The 19,133-nt window shown below is 36.5% G+C and overlaps 1 protein-coding gene across 4 annotated transcripts in view; it reads left to right on the plus strand.

Annotated features, from left to right (window-relative positions):
• Window positions 1-19,133, plus strand: part of GPC5 (glypican 5) — a 1,588,740-nt gene that overhangs the window by 1,056,980 nt on the left and 512,627 nt on the right. For 3 of the 4 annotated variants that reach the window (XM_019971624.2, XM_070799877.1, XM_070799878.1), the window contains one exon: window positions 1-19,133. This exon is cut by the window's left edge and continues 21,367 nt beyond it; it is cut by the window's right edge and continues 40,879 nt beyond it. The exons of the other annotated variant lie outside the window; for it this stretch is intronic. The gene's annotated coding sequence lies outside the window, so the exon portion shown is untranslated. 4 annotated transcript variants of the gene reach the window in all.

The raw sequence follows: 19,133 nt of genomic DNA on the forward strand, positions 1-19,133 counted from the left end.
ACCACATTGCTCACTACTAGTTGAGAAAAGAAAACCCTAATTAACCTACACATGATCTCAAAGAACAAATCAGTTTGCGTCCTTAAATACAAAAAAAAATATCATAATCCATCTCTGAGACTGTTAGTGTATGAACATAATAAAACATTGATATGATTATAGTTATGATTCCAAGTTTTCTAATAAAAGTGAAATAATAATTGAACTGTTTATGGAGGCAGTGCATTTAAGAAAGTATATTGAAAGTATGAAATCTGACAAGTTGGTTGCTAAATGGGTAAAATGCTGGGACCTAGAAAATTTACTGCTTATAATTCTTACTACTTTGTCAAGTAAAACAGGCATTATGATAATTTTATTAACGATAGGAACCAAGTAGTAGTCTTATCATCATTTTATGACTTTATCTGAATATTGTATTTGAGGGATTTGCTTAAATGATACACGTGATCATGAAAGAGAGTTAAAAATAATAATTTACAGTGTGAATCCAATGTCAAAAAAAGTTACCTTTAACAGTTTTTTCTGAAGGCAAGATGAAATTGGTATAAACTGAAGAAAGATTATTTTATGTTAGCCCTTAAAATATGTAATGAAGATCTTATAACTAATATAAGTCCCAAGAGATTTGTATTAGGAAAGAAAGTTATATGAGCTACTGAATGACCTGGCTTAGATGTGGTGAACCATCAGCCTATGAATAAATGGAGTTTGCAGATTGTTTAGTCTGCAGAATATTGATCCACTTAGGGATTTTTGTGAAAAAACAAAACAAAATCGTAAACTGATATCTACAAAGATAAACAATGAGGCAATATGAGGATGATGAAAATGTCTGTCTGTCCCATATTTCCTACATGACATGATCAGCTGCAGTGAAGAGGGAGCAGCTGGCTTTTATGAGCTTTTGGTCAAGAGAGTAGCACACCTAGAGTGCTCTACCTGTCGACTTTGGGTCTTTGCAGACATTTGTATTCATGGTCCTCCTCAGGATGTTTACTTAGATTTTTCCTCCTGGCTTGGTGATTCTTTGTGTTCATCAGTATGTTTCTCTTATCCTCACTTTCTCTTTATGCACATATTTATTTTTTATGTATGTGTATGGCCAAGAAGAAGAGAGAGGCAATTTTTTCAGAAGCTAAATATATTGTATCTTATATATATTCACCAAGGACATTTTCATTTTAAATTTAACATATTAGTGATACTGATTTTTAGCAAAATCCAGGCAAATCTGTAGGGCTTTGGTTCAATTAGCTACATTATCAGTGAATCAGTTCAATTCAGTTCAGTTCAGTCGCTCAGTCATGTCCGACTCTTTGCGACCCCATGAATCACAACATGCCAAGCCTCCCTGTCCATCACCATCTCCCTGAGTTCACTGAAACTCACATCCATTGAGTCAGTGATGCCATCCAGCCATCTCATCCTCTGTCGTCCCCTGCTCCTCCTGCCCCCAATCCCCCCAGCATCAGATTCTTTTCCAATGAGTCAACTCTTTGCATGAGGTGGCCAAAGTACTGGAGTTTCAGCTTTAGCATCATTCCTTCCAAAGAACACCCAGGGCTGATCTCCTTTAGAATGGTGTATAGGTTAATTTTATTTATACGTCAGAGTTAGAATTGAATTTACGTTGTGGTAATTTTGCTTCAAAATATAGAGACATAATTTTAAAATCATATAAGAAATTAATGTCTGCTTAACTTTTGCTGGTGTACTTTTCTGGCTTTTTTATTTCCTCTCTATAAGCAAGATTAGTGACCTGCTTGTATTGCTTGAGAAGCATCACAAATTTCATTTAGAAAGATCTCCTCATTAATGGAATTCTTGATGTATTTATTAAACACAGGGAACAGATCATGTTTTATATTAATGTCATTAATTCTCCAATCCATATTTTTAGTTGCTATTTTTGCAACTGTAAACATTAATTTGCAGGTACAAGGGCTACATCACTGTTCTATTAGTTTTGAATTTTTAGCAGAAATGAGATACGATTGTCCATTAAGATACAGTCCAACTGTGAACACAAATTATTCTATTGTGTTTAATAAACTACCATGATGAATTTTTCACAGTAATTTGTTATTTGTTTAAAATGCCAGATAATTAAAAAATTTTCATCTGAAGGAAACATAGCTTTGTATATGTCATTTGCTCAGAATCTTAGATGCAGAATAAAATTGTGTCTATATTACTGAATGCTTTATATGCTTATTGAGGACTTGCATACTTTGTTATGATCTTCAAGTATAACAGAATACTCCAAAGGCTCTATTTTATTGTTGAAATGTTGCAATATAGATCCATTCATTTGCTACTGGAATGATAATATCCATCTTTTGTGTTACTACTCTTTCCATGAGTAATACGTATTCTAATTTTTACCTTAATCTCTGATACTGTATTTATCATGATTTTTTAAAATTTTATTTTATTTTTAAACTTTACATAATTGTATTAGTTTTGCCAAATATCAAACTGAATCTGATACTGTATTTATCATGATTTTTATAAAGACTTTCACTGTGAATACTGGCCAGTTTTCTTCAGGCTACCTTATTTAAGAAACCAAATCCTTTAGGCCGTCATGATATACAATCCAAGGCAAATGGACTATGACTTTCTGGAAGGTCATGTCTAGCAAGATGTAGGTCCTATTCCTCAAGCTAAGCTGCATGATGGCGGTAGGAGAAGATGAATTTTAGAGGCTAGAAGGCTGTAAGTAATTTTCCCTTACATATCATAGTGATTTCGTAAGAGGAAAGAATTATGTGTTATCTACTTAATGATGTATGCAATTATTGAAAACTGATGTTAGATGCTAAAGCAAAACCCAGAAGAGTTACTGTGATAGAATTAAAGAGAAAGACTCATTCATACTCTGTCCCTAGTGTATTCATCAAGATTCTCCACACACACACACACACACACACACACACACACACAATGTTGCACAGTTGGATATATATACACACATATGTGTGTTTATATGTATCAATATGTGTGTGAATATACACAGATGAGAGAGAGATTGATTTCTTGGTTTTAAGGAAGTCTTATTCAATTGTGGAGTCTGACAGTTTCAAAATCTGCAGGGCAGGATGGCAGGCTGGAGAGATTGCTCTAGGGTTATTGTTTTGTCTCGCTTCTCAATTTTGGCCTTTCGTTGAAGAACCTGTGCTTGCAGCCCTTTCAGCTGTGTAATTCACTGTCAATGCTGGAATCCTCTTGTGGAAGCAAGATTTGAGGGAGGATAAGCATTCTATGATTGTACAACCGGATCTTAGTTTGTAAGTCTCTGAACTGTGATCTTCATGTATCCTTGACATAGCTCCTCCTTCCCGTGGTGAAACAGGAAGGCGAGCGTGATCTGGTAGGAGAGATGACTTTCTCTGTCTTGAGCGAAGACTCTGGTCAAGTCTTTTCCCCTGGAGAGTAGGCCCCTTTGATGGACACTGCTCTGGGCATATTTCACAATGATATTCGTACCTACCTTCTGCTAGTGCAGAAAGGGGATATTTATTGGATCTTTATTTGAGAATTGATGGTCTTCCTAGCATTGAAAAAGAGAGAGTTCCACCTAAGATTTGATCCCCAGGAGTTTCTCACTGCCATGCTATCCTATACTCAACTTTAGCAATTTGTTAAAATTACTTTTTAAGTGTTTCTGTACGTGTCTGGTTCTAGTAGCTTTTGCCCTAGATGAAGATCTCAGTTATAACTCTGTGGGCTTGCCTCTCTCTCCCAGTTTCAGAGAGGGGAGGGATTTCCTTGTAAATTCAGTTCACTGATAGAACCAAGTCAAGACCCTGATTTTCTGTTTGTTCAGATTTTTTTTTTCCTTATAAAGACAGTGATGGCCTATAAGTTTTACATACTGGGACTGAAACTGGAAATTATTACTCTATGTTGTTATAATTGAGACCTCACAAGATTTCTCTCTTTGACTTGTGGACACATGATAGGAAGATCATGGCATCTGGTCCCATCACTTCATGGCAAATAGATGAGGAAACACTGGAAAGAGTGGCTGGCTTTATTTTTGAGGGGGCTCCAAAGTCACTGCAGATGGTGACTGCAGCCATGAAATTAAAAGATGCTTACTACTTGGAAGGAAAGTTATGACCAACCTAGACAGCTTATTAAAAAGCAGAGACATTACTTTGCCAACAGAGGTCCGTCTAGTCAAGGCTATGGTTTTTCCAGTATGTATGGATGTGCTGCTGCTGCTGCTGTTGCTGGTAAAGTCACTTCAGTCATGTCTAATTCTGTGCGACCCCATAGAAGGCAGACCACCAGGCTCTGCCGTCCCTGGGATTCTCCAGCCAAGAACACTGGAGTGGGTTGCCATTTCCTTCTCCAACGCATGAAAGTGAAAATGTGAAAGTGAAGTTGTTCAGTCGTATCCAACTCTTAGTGACCCTGTAGAGAGCAGCCTACCAGTCTCCTTGGTCCATGGGATTTTCCAGGCAAGAGTTCTGGAGTGGGTTGCCATTGCCTTCTCCAGTATAGATGTGAGAGTTGGACTATAAAGAAGGCTGAGTGCCAAAGAATTGATGCTTTTGAACTGTGGTATTAGAGAAGACTCTTGAAAGTCCCTTGGACTGCAAGGAGATCCAACCAGTCCATCCTAAAGGAGGTCAGTCCTGGGTGTTCATTGGAAGGACTGATGTTGAAGCTGAAACTCTAATACTTTGGCTACCTGATACGAAGAGCTGACTCATTTGAAAAGACCCTGATGCTGGGAAAGGAGGAGATGCCCTGATGCTGAGGGCAGGAGGAGAGGGCAATGACAGAGGATGAGATGGTTGGATGGCATCACAGACTCAATGGACATGAGTTTGGGTAAACTCTGGGAGTTGGTGATGGATAGGGAGCCCTGGCATGCTGCAGTCCATGGGATCGCAAAGAGCTGGACACGACTGAGCAAGTGAACTGAACTGAGGTAGGATGAATTAAGAGAGTAGCACATGACATATATATACTACCAAGTGCAAAATAGGTAGCGTGAAGCAACTGTGTAACACAGGAAACTCAGCTTGGTGCTCTGTGATGACCTAGATGGACGGAAGGGAGGTTTAAGAGGAGGGGAATATATGTATACTGTGGCTGATTCACGTTGTTATATGGCAAAAGCCAACACAACATTGTAAAGCAATTATCCTCCAATTAAAAATAAATTAAAAAACATTAAAGATGTATGCATATATTTTTATTTTCAAAAGCTTAATTTTTTATATTGAATTATAGTTGATTTACAATGTTAGTTTAAGGTGTATAGCAAAGTGATTCAGTTATATTAAATACAGATACATTCATCCATTCTTCTCAGGTTATTTTCTCATATAAGTTATTATAGAATATTGAGTTCCCTGTGCTATACAGTGCATCCTTGTTGATTATTTAATATATAGTTGAGTGTTAATCTCAACTTTGTAAGTTATCCCTTCCCCTTCCACCTTTCCCCTTTGGTAACCATAAGATTGTTTTCAAAGTCTGTGAGTCTGCTTTTGGAATATCTTATTGGGTTGGCCAAAAAGTTCATTTGGGTTTTTGCATAACATCTTACAGAAAAAGCCAAATGAACTTTTTGGCCAACCCAATGTAGTACCATTTATATGAATTTATTTACAAAGCCAAATTTACAGATGTATGAAAGTTATTATCCTGTTATTCTGCAGTATATGTAAGGCACCTTGCTGCTGCTGCTGATAGATGATAAAACTATGGTGTGCTTTTAAAAACATTGCCATAGTTTATGTTTGTTCAGTTACCATCTACCCTATCTGTTCAGAATGCATCAGAAAGCTGGGGGCAGAAGGATGGGAGATCCCAAAACGAAACTGTGTACTGATAGTGAGTTTTAGATTACCACCATGTTCGGAGAAAGCAATGACACCCCACTCCAGTACTCTTGCCGGGAAAATCCCGTGAACGGAGGAGCCTGGTAGGCTGCAGTCCATGGGGTTGCTAAGAGTCAGACACGACTGAGCGACTTCACTTTCTCTTTTCACTTTCATGCATTGGAGAAGGAAATGGCAACCCACTCCAGTGTTCTTGCCAGAGAATCCCAGGGACGGGGAAGCCTGGTGGGCTGCTGTCTATGGGGTCACACAGAGTCGGACATGACTGAAGTGACTTATCGTAGCATAGCATAGCATGTTTCCCAAGCTTTCCTTCAAAGGTGACCTGTGCACAAATTAAAACAAGTTACAATGATTTATTTTATATTTCCACTTAACTTATTTTAAATAAAAATAGTAATGACATTTTGAATATTTGTTCATTATTTTTCTCCCAAACTTCCTTCCTTTTCCCCAGATGTTTAGAATAAATATAATAATTATGTTAAATATATATATATATTATAATTTTTACTGCAATATCATTTCTCTAGAATGGTCAACTATGTACTATACATTCCCACCTAAATAAGTGAAGTGTTCCTTAAACTCCTTATGTCTGAAACTAAAATTATCCACTTATCTTATGAAAATGTTTCTTCCTGTGTGTTGGTGGTCTATCACAGTTATAAAACCACAAATGCCAAAGCTTGAGATCTTTTGCTTCTTGTCCCCATAGCCACATGATTATTAAATCCAGCGGATTCTACTGCTAAAATCTTTTCTCTTTCCCTCTCCCATGTCTTCATCCTAACCCAGAACTTCCTCACTCCACTCCTGCAATCTTTCAGGAAACCCTACCCTAACTTCCTTTTCCCTTTCTTGATGCCCTTCTCCCATCTGTGTTTCATGATTCTATGAGATTTGTCTTCCTGCACTGAAGTTCTGGTCAGGCCAATCCTCCACTCGGAAGCCCCTCTACAGATAAGATCCTGCCATTTCACATTCAATATTCTCCATGATTTGGTTCCAGATTTCTAATGATTGTTTCATATATGTATGTGTGTGCGAGTGTATGAATCTTCCTGTAATGCAGAAGACCCCAGTTTGATCCCTGAGTGGAGAATCCCCTAGAGAAGGGATAGGCTACCCACTCTAGTATTCTTGCCTGAAGAATTCCATGGACAGAGGAGCCTGGCAGGGTACAATCCATGGGGTCGCAAAGAGTCAGATATAACTCAGCAACTTTCACTATGGATTGTTTTTATATGCATATATATTGCATATGTTATGTGTATACATGTGTGTTAAGTGTTGTGCTGGAGGCTGGGTTATAGAAACAAATAAATTAGAGAAATTATTTCCAAAAATTAGTCTAAGAAGATAAAATAGACCCTTAAAATAATTAAAAAGAAAATTATGATAAATGTATTAGTAGAAATCTTTAAGTTCAGTTGGAGGGCAGTCTGTTTTATGACTGTATAATATATAGATTATCCTCTGTTAGTTCTATCATAGAAATCAAATCTGGAAGAGACCTTGGGTGTCATACTCTTTCCAGGCCATTCCTTTAATTGAATCTCAATTGCTTCTTCTTCTACTACACTTAAACACACCCAGCCACTCCACCCTCCAACACACACCTACAAATTGGAACCCAGCAGTGGTAGCCTGTTTTTTAAAAGAGCATCATCACTTTGAGTTTATGTGATTCTAGGCAAAAGGAAGAAAGCATGAGCATCTTCTGTTAGGCATTTTGCAAAATTGATGATTTCATCACAAGCAGGGGCCTAGGGTGTGTGGGTGCTCCAGAATAGAAAGCATGACCCCTTCAGATATATATGTCTTACATATCTATCATGGATTTGCCTAAATATGCATTATCTTTCATTATTATTTGACTTTCTGTATCTCTGTCTCATCTCTTTAATAGGAAATTCTATCAGTGCAATAGTAACTTTGCATGCTTTCCCCCAAAGGCACCTAATACAGCGACTAAGCCCTAGTAGACAGTGTAGAATTATTTGTGGCTGACTGACTCTAGGCTTTTATAATTCAGTTTGTGATCAGGTATCGCTTGAGTTTAGAAATAAAAAATCAAATTTGCAGTTGGTCCTGGCCTGTGGGATACACCGTACTTGCCACTTCTTCATGAATTGGCTCATACTATAAAATCCATTTTTAAAAGGAACAGAGTGGGAGAGTAGGTGATACAAATATCGTAGCATTATCGGTGAGATTTTGAACCCGCACTATAAAACATCATGAATGTCAGTATGCTCAAGGCGGATTTGATTTAAAAAAAAAAAAACACATTAAATTCCAATGTGTCTAGAGACACCTGTGGCCTTAAAAACCTTCTCCTTCCATTTAGGAGTATTAAAATAAAAAGAGAACAAAGAACAAAAAGAATAACAATAAAAGGAATAATCTTTTCAGTATAAATGTATAGCATTAATGATTTAGCTTCTAACCCAACAACCTTATATCCCATTATTTCTACAAATTCATACCATCTAACACTAATCATGGCATACTGTGCTGAGGTCCAGCCCTGGCTGATCCAGGGTATTCGGAGGGGAGACGGCGTCAGCGACTATTTAAATATTCATCAAAGATATAAAGAGTAATAGAATGAGGATAGCTCAGTAGGAAAATTCAGTGGAGAAGAGAGGCTGAGTAGCTTGGTTTATGCAGAAAATCAATATAACCTGTGACACGAGGTTAGCTCTGACCACGGAGGCCACAGGTGCCCTCTCGAATAGCGGAAGGTGCCTCACCTTAGATACCTTCTCGAGTGGGTCTTAGAAGCCCAGGCAAATAAATGGTCACAGAGGACCTCCATGCTGCAGATGGAGACTCAGCCAGAAATTGAGAAGAAAGAATGACATGGGGAGACCAAGCTTGGTGAGCAAGGCCCGTAGCTTTATTTTCAAAAGGGGTTTTTATACCCTAAGTTACACATAGAGGATAATAGGGGATGCAAAGTTAGCAGTCTTTGATCCTTATCAAAATCTAGGGTTTCTTTCCTGCAGATTTATTGTATACAAATGTTTTAGGTGATTTACATCATCTTCTGGCCAGAAGGCCTATTAACATTTTATGACTCTTGACAAAGGTTTGTCAACCATAAGACTTATTTTCTCTAAGAGTAATTATTTTAAGGTTTGGCGCCATCTTCCGAAAGTATTAGATAAAATTGCATTCCTATAGGGCAGAGGTGTCATTGGTTTACAACAAAGGAAAGAATTTATTACCTTAAGGGTCTAAAATTGCTAACACCAAGGCCACGACTTATTTTTTCTACATACCAACTATATTAATTAATACACATTCAAGGATACAATACAGCAGTTGTGGAAACTTGGCAGCAAGCATTGACTCATCAATGAAATCTTTTACTAGCTTTATTCTGACAGTTTCTAACTCTCTGAGAAGCTCTAAGCTATTTGAATATCTTAAGCTTCCCATGCCTCTCGAGGCTGGGAGACTGTAAACAATCGTATGCATAGCTGTAGGAGTCTGGGTGTATTTGTCAGGCGAGTTAGAGAGCTATCTGAGGGGTTTGGATTTAAACACTCCTAATTGCCCAGGAACTTTATTAATTGGAGCTGTAAGTTAACTCTTTGACAGAGAGAGCGAGATGGTGGTGGGGGACAGCCCCCAGTAAAGTCAGAGGTGAGAACACAAAGCAATAAAGTAGGCAGACTCTGGTTTTTTGGGGGTAGATGCTCGAGAATATCCAGGGGGATTCCTGAGGCTCGATCCCGCCTTTGCGTATGCCAAGCCTCCTTCCTTATGACCTTTGTCACGAGTGGAGTGCCTCTCGCCAGCTCCCGGCAATACTGAAAAAATCTATTTTCTTTCTGAACTTTATTCGTTTGCTCTTTCATTGTCCTGGAACTTCTCCCTCTTTTTTCAGTTCAGTTTAGTTCGTTTCAGTCATTCAGCTGTATCTGACTCTGTGACTCCATGGACTGCAGCACGCCACGCCTCCCTATCTATTGCAAACTCCCAGAGTTTACTCAAACTCATGTCCATTGAGTCTGTGATGCCATCCAACCATCTTGTCCTCTGTCATACCCTTCTCCTCCTGCCTTCAATCTTTCCCAGCATCAGGGTCTTTTCAAATGAGTCAGTTCTTTGCATCTGGTGGCCAAAGTATTGGAGTTTCAGCTTCAGCATTAGTCCTTCCAATTAATATTCAGGACTGATTTCATTTAGGATGGACTGGTTGGATCTCCTTGAAGTCCAAGGGACTCTCAAGAGTCTTCTCCAACACCACAGTCAAAAGTATCAATTCTTCATTTACATATGCCCAAATTTTAGGGTATTTAAAGATATTACAAATGCTATGAAACTTTGTTTTTCCCTGCTATGAGAAGTTTTCTATCTTACCTCTTGAACTTTACAAAGTACTCAATTATATATTTCTTACAGAAGTTTTCATTTTGTTTTCTGTTGGTTATTTTTTTATTCAGCTAGTAAGAGTTCAAAAATGTCTTTTACATAATTAAGTTAATTAAGCAGTTTTCAAAATAAAGAGGTTGTACATGAATCATATTTCCTTTCTCCATTTCAGGTCTATAAATGCTTGACAATGAAACATCTGAACTTTCTTATATATATGTATATATTAATGAGGCTTTTTACTCTTGGGATGTGACATAAGGTTACTGGCTTCTTTAGTACATGGAGAAATATTAGACTCTTTCAGGGGCAGAGAGGTTCTTGACTGAGATTTCAAAATGCCCTTATAATAATGATTTGTGGATTAAAATAATGTAAAGTCATAAAGTATTTCTTTTCCCAACATGGAACTTGCATTGACAAATGTGCACAGTAGTCTCTTCAACTGGCCAATAATTTACATACTTAATACAGTTTGTTTTGTTTTCTAAATCTTTTTGCTTAACCTTCTGAAGTACTACTCTTGAGGAAATTGAAGGGAAGAAAAATCACGTAACTTAGTCTTTTCTACAATATTGTAAACTCCTTGAGGATATGATGGAAGTCTATATCCTCTAGATACATAGCATTATGGCATATCCTGTGTCAATATACATTAAATAAATTATAAAGTGTTAATAAAAATGACTACACATTATTAGAGATCAAACACACCATATTGTGTTTGGACTTCCTTTCACTAACTTACTTCAATTCAGCCAATGTAGACTTTTATCCATGGGTATAAAAAATGACATCAAACATGGGATTTTCCAGGCAAGAGTACTGTAGTGGGTTGCCATTGCCTTCTCCACTCTTAAATTACCTAGTCACATAAATTTATATGAAATCACAAAAATAGAAAAATTAAAACCATTAATTCATTTTACAGAAAATTACTCTGGTGTCTTCCAAATATTTTACTCAGTTATTAAATAAACAGTAAAATTCTAAAGTGAAAGACTATAAGAATGCACAAGAAAATATTATACATAATCCATATTATATTTGTAAGATTTCTAAAAGTCATTTTATTATAATATTCTTACGGAAATCCAAAAGGCTTAACAGTAAAAATCATTATGGTGAATTTTACTTAAGATAATAAACACTTTTTCTTTAATTCAGTTCAGTTTAGTCACTCAGTCATGTCCAACTCTTTGTGACCCCATAAATCGCAGCATGCCAGGCCTCCCTGTCCATCACCAACTCCCGGAGTTTACTCAAACCCATGTCCATTGAGTTGGTGACGCCATCCAGCCATCTCATCCTCTGTCATCCCCTTCTCCTCCTGCCCCCAATCCCTCCCAGCATCAGGGTCTTGTCCAATGAGTCAACTCTTCGCATGAGATGGCCAGAGTATTGGAGTTTCAGCTTTAGCATCAGTCCTTCCAATGAACACCCAGGACTGCTCTCCTTTAGAAGGGACTGGTTGGACCTGCTTGCCGTCCATTACCTGCACATAAATGGAAAAAGAGAGCATGTCCATTAAGAAGCCATTACATCTTTCTGGACAAAGAGCACAGAGCCCTGGTTCTAGGGTTTTCATTGTATGCTTTCCTCATTTGTCATGAGGTGAATGGCTTAAGATAGCATCTTGTTAAGTTTCCTATGGCAGGCTACCTAGGTTGGCAGGAAGAGTTGTCTGAAATCACCTGTTAAAAGGAAGAGTTCTTAACCAAGTGAAACTGCTTTCACCAACCCATCAGAGGGTTCCCTTTTGAAATCAATTGAAATATTTGATCTATTTTTCCTAGAAAGTCTGTATTCCCTTGGGTGATATGTTCAGTGGGAAGAAAGTGAGTGAGTTTAATTATTCAACTAGGTAGGACTCAGACTAGAATTTGAATTAACCTGGATGAGATAATACTGTCTCCTTATGTATTCAACCTCTTCAATATTAAGATCAGTCACGACTTTATAAACAGCAAAGAGCTGAAACAAATAAATATGGTAAAAACCATGTGTATTTTTTATTTTGGTGGCTTAGTAATGACAATGAAAACACTGAAAATAGGCAGTTACATAAAACTTTCTTTTCTTCATGGCAATCATGATATGAATCTAAGCATTCTTCAGGTTCAAAATTTGAGTTCCTGTGATGTTTGGAACCATATTAATCTTTATATCATAATAGTAATACTTCTTCTTTCCTTTATAATCTTGATCTTCTTTGCACTTTGAAATCAACAGTATCATTTCCAAGGATATTAAAGCATAATGTTGCTGTCTGTTTACTTTTGTATTTTAATTTGGTTAAACTTATATTTTGTTTCTTGTTGTTGTCCTTAAGTGAATTGAATCAAAATGGAAGCCAAAATTCTCTTACTGAAAGTCTGTTGGAAGATCTTGACCAATATCTAAGGATTGCAAAGTCAATTAGAAGCCCCCTCACCCTTGGGTTAATGCTGCTCATTTGAAGTGTTTTACTCATGTCACTGAAGAGTCTTAGGGTGTACAGCAGCTCTCCTCATCTTTTTATGCTTCTTTTCTACCCAACTTCCACTCGTCCGGCAGCATATCTCTGTTTGTTTTTCTCTAGAAGAGTGGATTCATGCCTTCCTCTCAAACTTCCCTTATGATTACCTAAGAATGGTCCTTGTGTCAACTCTTAGTTCCCTATATTCAGATCAGTAGACAAGTGTAGCTGTAATTCAAAATTCCTACTTCAATGTAGGATATCTGTGCTATATTCTCACTCAGTTTTGTCTAATATATTCCTATTCTGTTACATTCTGTAAAGTTTAAGGCAAGATGCCTAAAAAATTGTATCGAACTGCTGAAATGTTAATAGTTGAGGTTTAAGGATTTAATGGCTAAATAGCCTGCTGCTGCTGCTAAGTTGCTTCAGTTGTGTCTGACTCTGTGCGACCCCATAGACGGCAGCCCACCAGCCTCCCCCGTCCCTGGGATTCTCCAGGCAAGAATACTGGAGTGGGTTGCCATTTCCTTCTCCAGTGCATGAAAGTGAAAAGTGAAAGTGAAGTCACTCAGTCGTGTCCGACTCTTAGCGACCGCATGGACTGCAGCCTACCAGGCTCCTCCGTCCATGGGATTTTCCAGGCAAGAGTACTGGAGTGGGGTGCCATTGCCTTCTCTGAGCTAAATAGCCTAGCTTAAAACAATTTAAAAATACAGTTTTCCTAAATATACATTAAATACTACAAAGTACTTTGAAACAGACTAGCAACTTGAAACATTCTAAGATACTATTTTGTGATTATGTGGCATGTGATTCTTTCTAATGAGGACTCATTAGAAAAGAGGATGTATATTCTTGTCAGTGAACTGCAACAGTATAATCGAGATGCTAATAGAGAAATTTCAGACTTTCTCAGTATTCCTGCTTTTACATTTTTTGTTAAATGATAAGATCATTCATGGAGCTAGTGATTTCTGTAAAGAAACAACTTGCTAATGTGCTTATTCTATTGAAAAGCATCTTCCACCGATCTTAAAAATAATGGTTTTATTTTTAGAAAATAAATTAGTTAGCAATATTATATTACAAATGATTTTTTTCAAATAGACTTTTATTCATTTAAATGTTATTAGATTGTTCAATATTCATAATGATCCATAAATTGCTTTATATTTGAAATGCAGGTGATTTGAATTATACGAAATTAATAAGAGAGATAAGAAAGTGTTTTTAGAATAGCTAACTTTCCCCCTTTTCCTTCTGTGTGTTATGTTACTTTTGTTACCTTCTGATTCATATTGTTTTGTGATTGTTTTGTTAGTAGTATCGATTTTAAAAAGTAGAAGGTGAGTGGATTCTTGAAAGCTAAAGCATTGTTAGCCTTGTTGACCCCTCTGTCACCACATGCTATAAATAGTGCCAAACACATGGGCGGCAATCAATTAAAGTGTCTTGAACAAATGAATGAAGGAACAAAATTCAGGGACAAATCGCCCACAATCAAACTCTTTTTTCATAATTAAAATTAAGCAAGAGCAAAATAAGTTTATACTCTTATCCTTTTGGAAAAAATAATAAAAAACCTGGTAAATATTAAGTACTAAATATTTCTTTTATTTATTCATTAACTGTTTGTTATTCTAATAAAAATTAAGACCTCTAGCAAATATGTATCAGATGAATATCTAATCTTTGACAGAAACTAGGAAACAGGTGACTTTATTTCTAATTGACGGAAAGAAGCTGAAGCCCATACTCAGTGTATTTCCAGACATTCACCCTAGGACAAGCACCATGGGAACTCGGAGCCAGTCTTCTTAGTGGTTCTTTTCATTAAGCCTATATTTCCCCAAGGTGGTTCCACAGAAGATGCTCAATGGAATAAATATATTTTCTCCAAGTAAAATAATCTTGAACTGCTTATTCAGGTAGTAATTTTAAAGTACATCATACAGAGTAAAGTGAGTCAGAAAGAAACAAATATTGTATATTAACGCATAGATATGGAATCTAGAAAACTGGTAGAGATAAACCTATTTGCAAAGCAGAGACACAATGTAGAGAAAAAAATGTATGGACACCAAGGGAGGAGACGGAGGTTGGGAGGAATTCAGACATTGGGATTGACGTATATACACTACTCTATAAAATAGGTAACTAACGAGAACCTACTGTATAGCACTGGATCTCAATGCTCTATGGTGACCTAAATGGGAAGGAAATCCAAAAAAGAGGGGATATATATATATATATATATTTAGCACAAACTAATATGACATTGTAAAATAAATATATTCCAATAAAAATTATTTTTAAAAATAAAGTGCATCAAAGACAGTTTACTTTAAATGTACACTTACATGTAAATATAGAATTCCTTTTTAATATTCAAAAATTTCAAAATTATTTCTCCATGTGAACAGTGGATCTGCAAAGTCAGAAAAATGACATTTAAGTAAAACAAGTGAATTATTTTCAAGGCTACCTTGTCCTTGTGTAAGTTATTTGAAGTTCACAATACTGACACAATATTTTATTTATGAGAACTGATTAGGGATGTGAAAATTAATAATATGAAACTAATGTTTAAAATCTCTAGACTCTCATCTCTCTTTCAAGTATTTTCCAATATATTCAACCTTTGGAAAAAATGTTTGCATTTACATGTGCTCTGTCATCTCACATTTAATTGAAAATTACAAAGATGATGATTACTGCCTCTGTTTTTAAAGTTGATTCATCTTTGCCGTTCCTCCTAGGGTATGCGTCCAAGTGTCAGAACAGGTGGAATAAAGTGAATCTACCCAAAATTGGTATATGATAGTCAGACACTGACTATGATTAAGAAAGGTACCAGGTCTCTTTACTCAGGAAGTTTTTGAGAGCCCAGCTTGTTACCCTTTATCCTTTATGTGAGGCACCAATATCTTTCAAACCCACCATATACTTCCCAAATGGAAATTACCTGGACTGCAAATTACTCTACCATTAATTACCTTTATTTAACATGAATAACATCTTATTTAACATAATTTTCATTACATATAACTAAGATGAGGAGAGTCATTATAATCAAACTTTTATTGTATTCACTGCTAGTTTTCTGTGAAACACCAGCTCTGGATATCATTACTTTATGTGTTTCAAAACAATACCTTACTAACTCATTCATTCTCGTGGACTCACTCTTTTAATACACTTTATGTCTGTTAAAACAATGAAGAATTTTATTCTACCACTATAATAATTTAGAGACAGGAGGAATTTGGAACTTGTTTTGTAATTTAAAAAAGGGACACTAAGGGATTCATAGTTCATTAATATTTGTGGTATATCTGCTGTGAGTCAAATGGTACGCTCCATTGTGGGCTCTTTCATAGGCCATTTTGATGGAAAATAAAAAACATGGAGGTCCCTCCACAACATAAATACATAAATGTATAAGTTAGGTCCGATGTATACCCTAAAGTGTATGAATAAACCAAAATCATGTTTTCCTCAGTCAGTTTTTTCTTATCTCATACACTTAGACACAAAGATCTCAATAAGTCTTACTAAGTTGTCATACAAAGTTCTCAGAATGATAAATAATAGAATCTAATATTTAACCATGCATTGGGGAAGGAAAGTTTACCGTCCTGTCTTTTAATAAGTGTCCCTGAAGAAGTAAAGTGGATACTGTACATAAAATAGATAACCAACAAGGACCTACTGTATAGCACAGGGAAGGATACTCAATATTTTGTAATAAGGGAAAAGACTCTAAAAAAGAATATATATATGTGTATAACTGAATCATTTTGCTGTATAGTTGCAACAAACATAACGTTGTAAATGAAATATACCTCAATTTAAAAATGCTAACAAAAGGAAAATATAAATTCTCAAGTAATAGACACTAAGAGCCATTTGTTAACTATTTGTTGTTTTTCAGTTGTTCATTCATGTCTGACTCTTTGTGACCCAGTGGACTGCAGCATGCCAGGCTTCTGTCCTTCACCAACTCCAGGAGCTTGCTCCGACTCGTGTCCATTAAGTCACTGATACCATCCATCCATCTCGCCCTCTGTCATCCCCTTCTCCTCCTGCCTTCAGTCTTTCCCAGTGTCAGGGTCTTTGCTAATGAGTTGACTCTTTGCATCAGATGGCCAAAGTATTGGAGTTCAGCTTAAGCATCAGTCCTTCCAATGAATATTCAGGGTTGATTTCATTTAGGACTGACTGGTTTGATCTCCTTGCAGTCCAAGGAACTCTCAAGAGTCTTCTCCAACACAACAGTTCAAAAGCATCGATTCTTTGGCATTCATCCTTCTTATGTATGGTCCAACTCTCAAATCCATTCATGACTACTTGAAAAACCATAGCTTTGACCATACAGACCTTTGTCAGCAAAATAATGTCCCTGGCTTTTTAATACGCTGTCTAGGTTGGTCATAGCTTTTCTTTCAAGAAACAAGTGTCTTTTAATTTCATGGCTGAAGTCACCATCTATAGTGATTTTGGAGCACAAAAAATAAAGTCTGTCACTGTTTCTATTGTTTCCCCATCTATTTGCCATGAAGTAATGGAACCAGATGCCATGATCTTCATTTTTTGAATGTTGAGTTTTAAGCCAACTTTTTCACTCTCCACTTTCACTTTCATCAAGAGGCTCTTAAGTTCCTCTTCACTTTCTGCCATAAGGGTGGTGTCATCTGCATATCTGACGTTATTGATATTTCTCCCAGCAATCTTGATTCCAGCTTGTGCTTCATCCAGCCTGGAATTTTGCATGATGTAATCTGCATGAAAGTTAAATAAGCAGGGTCACAATATACAGCCTTGATATACTCCTCTACTAATTTTGAACCAGTCTGTTATTCCATGTCCAGTTCTAACTGTTGCTTTTTGACCTGCATATAGGTTTCTCTGAAGGCAGGTAAAGTGGTCTGGTATTTCCATCCCTTGAAGAATTTTCCACAGTTTGTTATGATCCACTCAGTCAAAGGCATTAGTGTAGTCAATGAAGTAGAGATAGATGATTTTCTGGAATTCTTTTGTGTTTACTGCGAACCAGCAGATGTTTACAATTTAATCTCTGGTTTGTCTGCCTTTTCTAAATCCAGATTGAACGTCTGGAAGTTCACAGTTCATGTACTGTTGAAGCCTTGCTTGGAGACTTTTGAGCATTACTTTGCTAGCAGGTGAAATGAGTGCAATTGTGCAGTAGTTTGAATATTCTTTGGCATTGCGTTCTTTGGAATGAAAACTGACCTTTTCCATGGCCACTGCCGAATTTTCCAAATTTGCTGGCATATTGAGTGCAGCAGTTTAACAGCATCATCCTTTAGGATTTGAAATAGCTCAACTGGAATTCCATCACCTCCACTAGCTTTGTTCGTAGTGATGCTTTTTAAGGCCCACTTGACTTCACATTCCAGGATGTCTGGCTCTAGGTCAGTGATCACACCATTGTGATTATCTTGGTCATGAAGATCTTTTTTGTACAGTTCTTCTGTGTATTCTTGCAATCTCTTCTTGATATCTTCTGCTTCTGTTAGGTCCCTACCATTTCTGTCATTTTTTTTTTCTGTCCATCTTTGCATGAAATGTTCCCTTCATATCTCTAATTTTCTTGTAGAGATCTCTAGTCTTTCCCATTCCATTGTTTTCCTCTATTTCTTTGATCACTTAGGAAGGCTTTCTTCTCTCTCCTTGCTATTCTTTGGAACTCTGCATTCAGATGAGTATATCTTTCTTTTTATTCTTTGCCTTGCACTTCACCTCTTTTATTAGCTATTTGTAAGGCCTCCTCAGACAACTATTTTGCCCTTTTGCATTTCCTTTTTTGAGGACGGTTTTGATCACTTCCTTCTATACAATGTTCGGAACCTCCATCCATAATTCTTCAGGCACTCTGTCTATGAAATCTAATCCCTTGAATGTATTTGTCACTTCCACTCTTTATTATAATAATCTACTTTTTGCAGATTTTAAAATGTGGTTAGTATTAACCTTTACTAATAATTTTTCTAATCATGATTTGAATGATGAATGTGAAGCTCAAAATTAGCATCTTGAAATTCTCCACAGGATAAACATTTAGTTTATTGGTAAATATCCATAACTGAATTAACATTTTTATTTGAACATAATACTAAGAAATTAGCTCTTTATTGATTTACTTTTATATTGAACGATGTGAAGAATTGAATTCATCACAGTTTCTTTGGTCTGTTTCTAAGGCTAATGTGCGTAGGCAAGAAAATTTTTTCAAGGATACACACTCTGAATTATGTGTTGGAAAAGGAAGGTCTGTGTAAAAGGAGCTTTTTGTGGCTTAATTCTCTAAGTGTTCCATCCACTTTTAAAAGAAAAAGTTGTTTTAACATTTAATTGATAAAATGATCTATTGGTAACCTTTATAATCTAATCCC

Source organism: Bos indicus, chromosome 12 (assembly GCF_029378745.1).
Source record: "Bos indicus isolate NIAB-ARS_2022 breed Sahiwal x Tharparkar chromosome 12, NIAB-ARS_B.indTharparkar_mat_pri_1.0, whole genome shotgun sequence".
Classification (NCBI taxonomy): domain Eukaryota; kingdom Metazoa; phylum Chordata; class Mammalia; order Artiodactyla; family Bovidae; genus Bos; species Bos indicus.